General features: G+C 40.3%; 1 pseudogene; it reads right to left on the reverse strand.

The window, feature by feature from the left end:
• Nucleotides 1-6,819: 6,819 nt before the first annotated feature.
• Nucleotides 6,820-10,543, reverse strand: LOC104984838 (annotated as a pseudogene).
• Between the last annotated feature and the right edge of the window lie 2,084 nt (nt 10,544-12,627).

A 12,627-nucleotide genomic window follows, 5' to 3' on the forward strand; every position in this document is an offset into this window, starting at 1 on the left:
CATCTTGTCCTCTGTTGTCCCCTTCTCCTCCTGCCTTCAATCTTTCCCAACATCAGAGTCTTTTTCAATGAGTTGGCTCTTCATATCAGGTGGCCAAACTATTGGAGTTTCAGCTTCAACATCAGTCCCTCCAATGAACACCCAGGACTGATCTCCTTCAGGATGGACTGGTTGGGTCTCCTTGCAGTCCAAGGGACTCTCAAGAGTCTTCTCCAACACCACAGTTCAAAAGCATCAATTCTTCAGCGCTCAGCTTTCTTTATAGTATTATTAGGGATACATATTTGTTGTTGTTCAGTTGCTCAGTCATGTCCAGCTCTTTGTGACCCCATAGACTGCAGCACGCCAGGCCTCCCTGTCCTTTGCCATCTCCGGAAGCTTGCTCAAACCCATATCCAGAGAGTTGGTGATGCCATCCAACCATCTTGTCCTCTGTTGTCCCCTTCTCCTCCTGCCTTCAATCTTTCCCAACATCAGAGTCTTTTTCAATGAGTTGGCTCTTCATATCAGGTGGCCAAACTATTGGAGCTTCAGCTTCAGCATCACTCCTTCCAATGAAAATTCAGGACTGATTTCCTTTAGGATAGACTGGTTGGATCTCCTTGCAGTCAAGAGTCTTGAGAGAAGACTCTCAAGAGTCTTCTCCAACACCACAGTTTAAAAGCATCAATTCTTTGGTGCTTAGCCTTCTTTATGACCCAACTTTCACATCCTTACATGACTACTGGAAAAACCGTAGCTTTGACTATATGGACTTTTGTTGGCAAAGTGTTGTCTCTGCTTTTTAATATGCTGTCTAGGTTGGTCATAGATTTTCTTCCAAGGAGCAGGCGACTTTTAATTTCGTGGCTATAATTGCCATCTGCTGTGATTTTGGAGCCCAAGAAAATAAAGTCTGTCACCGTTTCCCCATCTATTCGCCATGAAGTGATGCAACAGGATGCCATGATCTTAGTTTTCTGAATGTCAAGTTTTAAGCCAGCTTTTACACTCTGTTCTTTCACCTTTGTCAAGAGGCTTTTCAATTCCTCTTTGCTTTCTGCCATAAGGGTGGTGTCATCTGCATATCTGAGATTATTGATATTTCTCCCAGCAGTCTTGATTCCAGCTTGTGCTTCTTCCAGCCCAGTGTTTCTCATGATGTACTCTGCATATAAGTTAAATAAGCAGGATGACCACATATAGCCTTGATGTACTCCTTTCCTGATTTGGAACCAGTCTGTTGTTCCATGTCCAGTTCTAACTGTTGCTTCTTGACTAGCATACACGTTTCTTAGGAGGCAGGTCAGGTGGTCTGGTATTCCCATCTCTTTAATAATTTTCCACAGATACATATAATAATAGTAAAAATATAAAGAAAAGCAAAGAAGCAATAACTGGAAAAGTCAGATTGATGATCACCGCTAAAGAGAGGGTTTTATATATGGCTCTGCAGGTAATATTGATAGTAAAAAATAGTTTTTACAAAGCAGTCTGACATCAACCATGTAGTTTCAAGGCAATAAGCTAAATTTATGTTCATTCTTCTTTTTTAATGTTAGTACCTATTTTCATCTTAATTTTCCCACTTTTCTATTCAGTTACTTCAAACTTTAAAAATCAGCCAATATAAATGTTAACTTTATGCTTTTGTTATGCTGAAATTTGATGCCTAAATATATGCAAAAACTTAGCAAAAGAAGTATTTTCAGGCAAAACAGTTATATATGACTGACTGAACTCTGAAAAATATCATGCAGAAAAACAATCACACTCAGTGACCTCATGTTGTCTTTAAAACAACAAACGTGGCTATTTGAAAAAGTCTAGATGATTAGTTTATTTCAGTTTTCATTCTGTTATTAGGTCATGAAAAAATATGATGTTTAAGAGTGATTTGAGGAGATACACGGAAATCTAGCATTCAAGATAAGAGGTGAAAATTTAACTTTTATGACAACTTCTTTTTAGCATTTTCACAAAGTTAAAAAAGAAAATATGGATTATATATTGAAATTAATAGGCTTGGCAAACATATGTACTTTTGGAAACAGTGATTTAAGTTTAAGACATATGCAAACTTTTTCCAATGAATTATGTATAGCATATCCATCATCTCCCAAATCATTTATGTATTTCAATATCTCTCCTCCAAATAGAATCTACAGGAATGTAATTCCCCAAGTTTTAGCCAACATTCACACTGTGTGTTTCCAAGACTAACAGTCTCACATTTAAAATTTGGGAGTGTAATGTATATGGCTATACATTAATTTTTTAGAACATTTAACAAATGTTAAAAATGTTAGTGACAACTCCTGGGCTATTTAAATCTCAACGCAAATCTCTTCATCTTCACCCTTCTATCTCTCTGTACCTCTTGCTTTATTTTATCTCCCAGCTCTCAGCTTCTCTGAGGAAAACGGGGACTTCAGAGAGTGGGGAAGGAAGTTATCTATGAAATAATACTATGTGTAGAAAGAGCTCTGAAAGTAAACTGCAACCTTTCATCTAAAATTTTCACTCGTATCAGTAAAAATCTGACAGAGTAAAAGCCCTGGTATCTTGGCTGTGACTGTTTTCCTGTTGTCAATCAAAACCCAATACTTAGCATCTGCTGTAAATGTTAGAATTCTAAGTAAAGGCAAATTGATGCATTTGTGAAAATTCTAAGTAAAATTTTGTGAATGCATCATATTTTTAAGAAATTTGTTACTTGATCAATTCACTTAATTTCAAACTTCAGAAATGCATCAGTTGAATAATAAATTCATGTCAAGGAAAATAATCCCCTTGTTCTTCATCTTGTCTTGTTAGCTATTGCAGGTGGTGGCCTGCTTGCCCCCCAGTTATATGACAGCCAAACATGAAAAGCTAGTGTCCAGTAATATTTAGTGTTTCACAAGGTTCACAAAGTAACATATACTTATATTCCTGTCCTTAATAGACACTACTCATTAGTTAAATATATAGGAAGAAAATATGAATTCACTGATGGCTGGTAAATATTAGCTGTTGAAAACTTTTAAGCATTATTTTTAAATTGTTCATATTTTAAATATTATTAATATTTACTCAAGAGGTTATTTTAAAGAACTTTTTATATAAACAGTGTCTCAATTGTTAAATATGATTTCATTATATCTAAGGGCCATTTTTATCCAGGTCAGCTCCCTCTAATATTACAACAAAAGCCAATGCTTAAGGAATTCCCTGGCAGTCCAGTGGCTAAGACTCCATGTTTCCACCGCAAGGGACTTGGGTCCTATCCCCTGTCAGGGAACTAAGATCCTGCATGCTACATGGTGCAACTAAAAAAAAAAAAAAAAAAAGCCAATGCTTAAATAAGACTAACTTAATAAAAACTGTTTTGCAGGAAACACCCTGCACTATCCTTGTCTTTCTTCACGTGGTACCTCTGGAGTGACTCCATCCACCCAGGTAATCAATACTTTCCCTTGAAACTTTTCTGGGTAGAAAACTTTCTCATTTATTAAATTGCAAGTTTTGATACTGACTTGGAATATAACCCCAGAAAACTGGTCTTAAGTAGTTGAGAATGTCATTTTGTAAGAAGATTTTTTTTTTCTTAAAAAAAAAAAGGAAATTTATGCTTGTGAGGTTGGTGTTAAAAGAAGACTGACAGTGTCAGTTTAATGTATTCTGATACACATCGTTCATCTATATACACTGACACCTTCATACATACACAATTTATTCATGATGACTAGGACAAGCAAAAGGAGGAATGAGTTTCAAGGAAATTAGACTTTTTAAAAAAAAAAAAGAAAGTGTTAAGAAGTCTGAAAAGTGATAAGAATATGTACATGGCAAAGAGGAGCATGATGTGGAGAATAAATCAAAAGAACAGATGATGAGTTTATTTACATCTGAATGACAGTTTCACACAATTTTGATTATTTTTAGAAATAAATCCTGAAATAATAATCCTCAACTATTTTTCAGTAACCATAGTCATGAATCTAATGAACCAAGTTTATGGCTACCTGTTACTATTTTCAAGTTAAATATCAGAAAAAAATCAGCTGGGGAAAAAAATCTGCTGCTAACAAGTCATAAAATCATTAAGAATGCTTCAATAGCCACAAAGCACAAAATAAAACAATTGTATATACCTGCCTCCACCCCATCCATATACACATGCACACATACCTATGAGGTCCAGGGTGTAGATTTTCTCTCTAAGTTGTGGCCCAACTAACTGGGAGATCTCATTATTTTTCACCTCATTCACTCATCTCCTCCAATTCTACTGAACCTGTGTTTGGGCAATCTCTATTTTAATGATTAGGTATGCTCAACTTTAAGTCATCCATTCACTCATTACATTACAGTGTTTATAGCAAAGAACAAAACCAATAAGATTTCTACTTCCTGGAGGTACATCCCAATATTTAAGGGTTTATGGTTATATAAATTGTACTGCATTCCGCCACTTGCAATGTGTAACTTCAGTTGAGGAATCTAAGTCTCAGTAAAGAGTAATAAGAACAGTACCTATCTCAAAGTATGGGGGAAACTGAGACTTAGATAATTTTTTGACAGATGGGAGTGAAGTGACTTGGGGAAGGAGAGAGTCTCTAATTTGGAGAAAGGTACATGTAGGCTAATAGTCCTGGACCCCCTTGGAAGGTTCCTAGCTCAAAAGACTTCCTATATATTGCCTTCATTGAGGACAGGAGTCATGTTTTGTTGTAGTGTTGTAGTGTTTCTCAGCCATGTCTGACTCTTTGCGACCCCATGGAGTGTAGCCCACCAGGCTCCTCTGTTCATGGAATTCTCCAGGCAAGAATACTGGAGTGGATTGCCATTTCCTCCTCCAGGGGATCTTCCCAATCCAGTGATTAAACCCAGGTCTCAGGCACAGCAGGTGATTCTATACTGTCTGAGCTACCAGGGAAGCCCTACTTCGAGGGGAAGGTGTTTCATTTACTTTGTAGTCATCATAGGTTTATATATTTATAAAAACATTTTTTGACCGGTGGTAGTAGAGTATCTTATTTTAATAGAACCAGCATATTATATTCATTTTCTGACAGATGGGAGTGAAGTGACTTGGGGAAGGAGAGAATCTCTAATTTGGAGAAAGGTACATATAGGCTAATAGTCCTGGACCCCCTAGGAAGATTCCTAGCTCAAAAGACTTCCTACACATTGCCTTCACTGAGGACAGGAGTCATGTTTTCTTCATCATTTTTTCCCTATCACCTAATATAGTAGCACAGTATGCATGTGAAATTGACCTTTCCCTAGCACCTCAGCAGCCACTAGCTACATGTGGCTTATTGAACACATGAAAAATGGCTTGTCTGAATTGAGATGCACTGTAAATATAGACTATACACAACATTTTGAATTTGACTAAATATAAAAAAATAAATCAGTGCCTTAATTACAAGTTTATGTTGATTACATATGGAAATGATCATTTTTATATAGTGATTAAATAAAATATATTATTAAAGTTAATCTTACCTGTTCCTTTTGGCTTTCTAAATGTGGCTCCTAGAAAATTTATAATTACATATGTGGTTTGCCTTGGTTGCTCATTTTTCTGTTGGACAGAGCTGCCTTAGAATGCTGATTAGAGAAAATGTCCTTGATAACACACAATAATTATTTATATTGCTATTAATTTAAAATTTCATTAGTATAATTCTAACCCATCTCATATCCTTTTTAGCTTGCCTCAGTTTATCTCTTATTTCATATGCTTTTAAAGGATTATATGGGGTATAATCCTAAATAAGATTAAAGAAGAAAATTTCTGAAAAATTTATATTCCTTCTTGGCAAAAACAGTTAAATTAAAAAATATATATTTTTTAATCACTTGACTCTTTGCCTACCTAATCTATAAGCTTTTTATTTTAAGAAGAGAGTCTGTTGCTGAAAATCTGCTAGTGTTAAATAGTCTCATATGAATATAGTGGCTATGTTTCGTACATATTTTGATTAATTTGATAATTTCAATTTATATACTGATTATTATGTTTTATTGTTTGTCTATAAATTAATGAGAAAGTAAGCATTCTAAAAGCACACTGGCAAGCTTTATTCAATCAACTGTGGAGCTTTGTTAAATACTAGTTTCCAGGTGTATGAGTTTCCTCAGTACCACAAACTCTCCCACACGGGTGAGTGAGATGGACCAAAGGAAGGTCAGTATACTCCATCATCCTCTACTAAATCTGAACCGTTCTCATGCTAAGGAGAGGTCACCTTACCTGGGAACATCTGATTGTCAGGGCTGGGCAGGGCACACTGAAACAGGTTGCTTTTGTAGGGAAGTGCGTGGGTATATTTGTATGTATGTTTGTGTGTGTGTTTATTGCAATCAGTAATCATGCCAAATACTTGGATCTGTGATCCAGCTATTTCACTTGAATATACAGAAAGAGTTAAGAGTTTTATTAATTAAATAAGATGTACCCAAGTTATTCTGAAATTTAATGAAATACAGCTGTTACTGTGATGCATGGTAATTAGCTCTAAGTCACAGGAAATTTGTAAAAGACTGTCACTGTGTCAACATTAATTTTTACACAATTGAATCCAATTTTTAAAAACTTCTCTATAAAGTCTTCCCTGCATCAGAATCATTCTCTCTCTCCCTCTCCATCTCCTCCCTTTCCATTTCCTTCTGCCCTTTCCAAAGAGAGAGACCCCCGAGTCTGCCTAAGCGTCTCCAGTCATCTACCCTCTCAGGCTTCCCACCCTAGGCAGGGGAATCCCTACACTCTGCAGACCTTGAAGACATGCTTAGTTTGGGCCTTAGATGTGCATCTGCTGCTATATTTCAAGGGATCTTTTTTTTTTTTTAATTTTTACTGGGCTTTAGGGGATGGGATAGGGAATACCTCCGTAAGTTATGCCCCACTAGGAAGATGTCCATTCTAACTTTCCTGGGATAACTTTCAGAGCTTTTTCTTTTTCTTGGAGCTGCTGCTCTTGGGGGCAGTAGCCTCTTCAGGTCCACTGTTGAGTGGCTCCTCCTTGGAAGACACTTTCTGCTTTTCCTTGGGGACCTTTTGTTTTCTGACTCATTAGGGTCATTAACTGGTTCTTCTTTGGGAAAAGATTTCTTCCTCTTGGGAAGACTTCCAGTGCAAGCTGTCTCTTCAAGATCACTACTAACTAGCTCTTCCTTGGAAAAAGATTTCTTTTTCTTGGGTTTGGAAAAAGAGACAGATGGGTCTTTCATTCCATTCTCCTGAGGAGCCTCTTGGGGCTTTTACTTTTTCTTCTTTTTGAGTCTTTCACTTGTCTCCTCACTCTCCTCTGGGGCACTACTATTTTCTGAAGAAGCCAGGGCAATTGCAGCCAGCCTTTTCAAACTTCTTCAGGCGTTTCTTCTCCTGTTTCTCAAGCTTCCTAGTAATCTCAGCAGCCGCTTCCTCTGCCTGAACCATTGCCTCCTTCATGACATCCAGATTCTTTCGGGGAATCTCTCCAGTCTCATGGAAGGACAGCTGCGCCTCAACTTGTTCTCGAAGCTTCTCCCCCAAAACACTGGTGGGCACCTCAGAGAAGCAATCGATTCATGAGACAATACTGCATTTGTTTGCCAGGTATCGGGAGATGTGGCCTTTGTCTTGGCAGCTGCTCAGCCAATGAAGGTAGAGTGGAAAAATGAGTCCATATTTTGGGGTGTTAGCCCTTGTCTTCAAGGCTCTGGAAACTTGGTCCCTTTGCTGGACCCAGGAAATCACTCAGACACCAGGACTGGTCAAGGGATCTTTATAACATCCCTGATTCTGTTAGCATGGGATAGAAAGAAGAAACCCAGGTACGGTGTGAAAAGGTGGTACCCAGGGAGAGAAAGGATACCTGTCAGTGGTTCTTGAACCCTAGCATTTGGGGTTCCCTAGCATTTGACCCCTAGTTTGGGGTCAGAGGAATGAGAGAGTGTAGACATGGAGACAGAGGACGGGGAGAGAAGGGGAGCAGACCATCTGTGAGGCCCAGCACTTCTGTAAGAGACCCAGGTATCTCTTTATATCCCTGGGGCACAGCTTTTGATCATTTTATTCCAAGTTACCCCTCTTCAGGGTAGCCAGGAGCTAGACATACAGAGAGGACAGAGGCACGCGGGCTTTCCTCCTCCACCCTCACAGGTCAAGCATGCTACCTTCCTGGAGGAATCTGACAGTTTAGGGCCTAATCTGAACCCTGTCACTTTCTAACTGTGTGACTTCAAGTAGTCACCAACCTCTCTGAGCCTCATTTTTCCCACCCGTGGTTTCCCCATTGGTGAAGTGGGAGAATGATACTCTCTATCATCGCACTCATGGGGGTTTAATACAATGAAGCACCCAAACATTGCTTAAAGCAGAGTAGGCTCTTGTCAAAAGTTCTTTCTTTTCCTTAGGCCTGAGGCATGAACAAGTCTTCCTCCCTCTTTCCCCATTTCCTGCTCTCTCCAATTTCCCCTACCTGTATTTATTTCATTTCACTTCTGAGGATCAGAATGTTAAAAATAAATGCAGAGGGGATTGGGGGTGGGTGAGTGTGGGACGCGAGGTAAGTGAAAGCCTTGCTTCCTTCCAGGTGGCATGCAGGAGGGAGTGTCATGGTAACAGGTAGAAGAGTCCCAGTGTCTTCAGGGCATGTCCCATCGTTTGTCCTTTGTGGATTGGGAGCTGCGACTCTCCTTCCCAGGGCACCTAGGGCCTCTGACCAGACACTGCCCTGACCACTGGATCTAGTGGGCTTTCAAAGGTTCTGTAGAGGGAACCCCCATATTATACTCTGGGGCCAATCTAGTTAACTGGAAAATTTGATGTCTGGTGGAACAATTGCTGCACCTTACACATTTAGCCCATCACTTGTGTTAAGAGGTACAGGCTCAACTCTAATGAGATGCTAGACTTATCACTAGATTGCAGTAATCCTCTCCCCAAATCCACTTCTGGGGGGTTTGAGGAAAGCAGGCTGACACTAAACATGGAATTTGTTCCCTCGTAGCATCTTGGACTCATAGGACTGTACCAGGTTCCTCTTTAAAGTGCCTGATGGTTTTCCTACTCAATCTCAATTTCTGTTTAGCAATCAACATTAATATTTCTGGTGGGTGGGCTGCACACTGATGCTTCTTTATTCCCCAAACTCTTTTATTGGAATATATTACTCTGTGCAGCTTAACAAGCTGTGCTAGGCTAGGAGTCAAGCAATCCTGACCTTGTAACTATCTTGTCATAGCCACGAGGCAATAGAAGAGGGCATGTCTGCTCTGCAAAAGGCCGATTCAAAGGTGACATAAAACAGAGGTGGTTGAAACTGGAGCTGATTATACAGAGTGAAGTAAGCCAGAAAGAAAAACACCAATACAGTATACTAACACATATATATGGAATTTAGAAAGATGGTAATGATAACCCTGTATGCGAGACAGCAAAAGAGACACAGATGTATAGAACAGTCTTTTGGACTCTGTGGGAAAGGGAGGGAGGGGATGATTTGGGAGAATGGCATTGTAACATGTATACTATCATGTAAGAAATGAATCGCCAGTCCAAGTTTGATGCAGGATACAGGATGCTTGGGGCTGGTGCACTGGGACCACCCAGAGGGATGGAATGGGGAGGGAGGTGGGAGGGGAATTCAGGATTGGGAACATGTGTACACACGTGGTGGATTCATGTTGATGTATGGCAAAACCAATACAATATTGTAAGGTAATTAGCCTCTAATTAAAATAAATTAAAAAAAAAAACAGATGTCATGATCCAAATGAAAAATAAATAGTGGGCTCCCCATCCTGTCATGCCAGTTAGGTTGTACCCTCTTTCCACATCTCTACCCACAAATTATATTAGGAAACAGGTTAAATAGAAAATGCAACATTAGAAAAATTAGAAAACATTCATTGAAAACACCTGGCCCCCACGTTTGCACTGAGCTAAGTTCTGTGAAATTTCTGTGCATACAGGAAATAAAGACAATTGCACGTTTATGCCTGTTTTTTTTAGTAGTAGCTTCAGGGGCCTTTTAATAAGATTCCACTACAAATAAAGATATAAAACTTTGGGGCAAAACCTTGCTAAGAAGTTTAAGAGAGTGCGTTTCTCTCTCATTGCTAAAGAAAGAACTTTTAGAAAGAATTTCTCAAGGACTCTGAGAAGTTCTGGGCTGATGTGCAAAAGCCCACATTCCCTTCTCCCCGCTCTCTGCGGTTCACTGACAGCTACTAACTTCCTAAAGGCATGGGCAGAGTTCTGACAACCTTGCACGCGCCATGTGACAGATGAGTAATGCAAGGTTAACCAAGAGACCAGAGGCGCAAACACGGTATGGGCTGAGGGGCCGAGGGCATCAACTTGGGTGAGGAACTCTGGCTTTTTTAGTTTAAAAAAGGCATCCTGCACCCCTGATTAGGGAAGCATAACCCAGCGATGCATGCCTTGCCTTCGCGGTTCTGATTCAGCATTTTTCCTCTCGGAAATACGCCGGATGCGTGAGCTCCGCGCGCTCCAGCTTTCTGAGCTGCGGCTGCTGCTTCTCTGAAAGCCATTCTGCCTTTCTTTTCCCATCTGTGTATCCATTTCCTTTCTTGTGTATGAAACCCACTGGCCACCCGCCCTTCTCCGCTCCGTCTCGCCGGCGCCTCCGCAGAAGCCCACTCTACCTTGAGGGTGGAGAGAAAATGCTCAGTGCAATGCGAAACCTGTCGGTCAACCCGCCCCCGGGAGGAGCGGCGGGTGGAGGCCGGCCTTTCGGTCCCCCGGGCGGGCTCCGAGGCCCCCGGCCGGCCCAGTGCTGCCGCCTCGGCCGTGGAGCTCCGGCCCTGCGGAAACCTGAGTGCTCTCTGTCCTCCCCTGGAACGCCCTTCTTCTCTGGGAGACTGGAGTCCTACCAGACAAGCTCTGGTGGCCAGACCGCGCGCAGCTGCTTCCAGCTGCGGAGAGGTGGGGAGGAGAGGGAGGTTCTGGAACCCAGAGCATGGTCTAAAACAGGTAGGGAGCCCACCCCGTCTCCATTTCTAAAGGGAGTGTCAGGATCAAGAAGCGGGCTGGAGTCCCAGAGGACCGGCTCACACTTGCCACTTAAAGTTGGCTTCATCCAATCAGAGCATCTTTATTGAGCGCCTGCTGTGTGCTTGGCGCCCGTCTAGGAGCTTGGGAGGCTGTAGCGAATAAAATATTAAAATATCTCTGCTCTCGCGGAGCTTGTGTTGTTATCAGTCACTCTGATAGTCACACAAGTTCCTGTGAACATTTCTGGATGTTTTCAGCTAAAGTGTGAAGGAACAGAAATCCGAGATTGTTTTTATTTCTACAAATGTTTGCTGATGTCCCAAGGGATTAAAGAGAAGGAAGGAGGGAGGGGAGGAGGAAAGAAGAAATTTACAATGTCTCCAAGGAGTTAGTCCCTTTTTAGGAACTTTGGCTTAACCAGTTTAAATCTCCAAAAAAGAGCCAAACAAAAACACCAAACCACCACCACCACCACCAACAAAAAAACAACAACAAAGCAAACAAAACCAAACCACAAAAAGAACCGCTAGTAACTCAACTCAGAAAAACTGCTTGAGCTTCATGTTTTCTCTTTGAACAAATCTACTGACCTCAGTGGCTACTTAGAAAAGAAGCTGGCTTTTATAAAGCTGAGGCTGGACCACTTTTTGCCCAAGAGAGCCTCATGGGGTTCTGAAGACAGGCAGCCCCAAATCCATTCCAGTGTTGTCATTTACTATTAGGCATATATCCTTGGGCAGGTTCCTTAATGTCTCTAATCCTCAACTGCTCCTTCCTTAAAATGAGGGTTCTGTCAATAATAGTTCCCTCCGCTGGATGCTGGAAGGCTTCATGGGGATGACATGTGCAAAAGCATTTAAAGCAGACCTGGCTTGTGGTAAGTACTCCACAAGTGATGTGATGGGAGTTGCAGCACCTTTTACAATCTTTCCTCCTTCTGTAATCTGAGTGGTCTGAATGATGTGATGAAATGTCATGTGTCTACACATTAAATTAGAAAAATCAGAAAAACTTGAAAGATTAAAGAAACTCTGAAATTCAACAGATCAGACTTTTAAAAAACACGTGTGGTGTCACTGATTATATTCCAGTTCTATTATTTTAGAACTGGAAGTGACCTTAGAGTTAGTGCTGTATGCAAAAAAAAAAAAAAGTTTTGCCTTTAAATGAGTACATGCCTTAAAGTCTCTCACAGAAAACCAAATGAATGAAAATGAGAAAAAGAATTTAAAGAGAACTTTAAGAGAATTTAAAGTGGGAGACATAATGGCCAAGATTTTAGAAGGATGTGAGGATTGTTAGTAAGTATGATAAACAAGATTTCATCACAACATCTTTGAGAAGAAAGAAAAGAAACCAACCACCTGATCTATCTCTTAGGTTGGTTCTTACCTGTTATCAAAATGTCTATGGCAATACCCTTGTTGACAAGCATATTCTATTTCTCTGATAATATAAAAATGTAGTCCACTATGAGTTTGTAAACCTTACATTTTCTCCAAGTTAAATTCTTGAAGTTTATTTCTCTGTTCAACTTTTCTATTCCTGACAAGATTTTGAGTCTTTCCCATGTAAACTCAAGGGTAGCTTGTCTTATAGTTCTTACCTGGAAGCATCTCTCTTAAAAAAAACAGGGGCCTCTGCAATAATAT

Source organism: Bison bison, unplaced genomic scaffold (genome assembly GCF_000754665.1).
Source record: "Bison bison bison isolate TAMUID 2011002044 unplaced genomic scaffold, Bison_UMD1.0 scf7180017864035, whole genome shotgun sequence".
In the NCBI taxonomy this organism is placed as follows: Eukaryota; Metazoa; Chordata; class Mammalia; order Artiodactyla; family Bovidae; genus Bison; species Bison bison.